We start from the raw sequence: 1,266 nt of genomic DNA on the forward strand, positions 1-1,266 counted from the left end.
TCTCTGTGAGTTCAAGGATAGCCTGGTTTACAGAGGAAGTTCCAGGACAAAGATACACAGAGAACCTGTCTCAAAAAGCCAAAAGTTAAAAGTAAAAATTAAAAAAAATAGAGGTTAAAATAAAGCCATGTAAAGATGGAAAATACACAGAGAATCTTAATACTGTATGCTATTATGCTCTCTTTAAATTGTTTGAATGCTGAGGAAGGAACAACAGCTGCTAAAAGATATTTGCTTATAAATGCTGCAGAATTAATCCAAGATAGGTATTCTAAAAATACCTTGACTTCAAAATTGAAGTCAAAAGGTATGTTACTTTGGAGAAGAGATTTTGCTTTTGTTTCCACAGAAATTGAGAGGCTCTGGATTTTATTCAGAGTTAAGAAAAATCAGCTTTGATCAAGGAAGACTACCTGAGAAATCTCTGGCAGGAATAGATGGACCAGATATCTGAGTTCTTCATCAAGAACAGGTTCAAGATTGCTGCCTGAGATGATCAAGACTCACAGGATACATCAGTCAGGACTTGATCATAACTCTAAATTTTCTTTAGGTCCCCATAAGATTATCAGCACCTCCAACCAGCTGGAAGTAGCCTGGAATACTATGCCCACATTCCCCAAAAAAATGGACTATGGATATTTTCCTTTTTTTTTTTTTAAGAGGGGGAAGTGGTGCGGGAGAATTTTCTGTATTTTGTCAATTGTGTTTTAAATAAATGCTGATTGGCCAGGCAGGAAGTATAGGTGGGAAAACCAGACAGGAAATAGAAATAATGCAATGAGAACAGGAGAATTATGTGAAGGAGGAAGTTGATTCCTCCCACTCCTGCACAGACCACCAAAGCAACAGGATGTGATCTGCCCCAGTGAAAAAGGTACTGAGTCACATGGCTAAAATAGATCAGAAAAATGGATTAATCAAAATGTGAGAGTTAGCCAGTAGGAGGCTAGAGATAATGGGCCAATCATCTCTATAACTTATAGAGATTTCTGTGTTATTTCTTTGGGGCTTGCTGGCTGTGGAGTAGCGTGCAGGACAGAAACACCAACAAGCAGGCAAACAGGCCCCCTTTCATGTTACACTCTTTCACAATTTCTGGCAATTTTCTATGATATTTCAAAGAAAAGTAACATGTGGTAGAAGTTGAGCCATCTAAGTAGTGAGGTTTGCAGTAGTGTTAGGCTATAACACTGTATGTGGAGATTGCATGCTGTTTACACCATGATAAAGGACTCCCATATTGCTGAGTTTGGGGATGAAATA

Source organism: Microtus ochrogaster (assembly GCF_000317375.1).
Source record: "Microtus ochrogaster isolate Prairie Vole_2 chromosome 14 unlocalized genomic scaffold, MicOch1.0 chr14_random_3, whole genome shotgun sequence".
Classification (NCBI taxonomy): Eukaryota; Metazoa; Chordata; class Mammalia; order Rodentia; family Cricetidae; genus Microtus; species Microtus ochrogaster.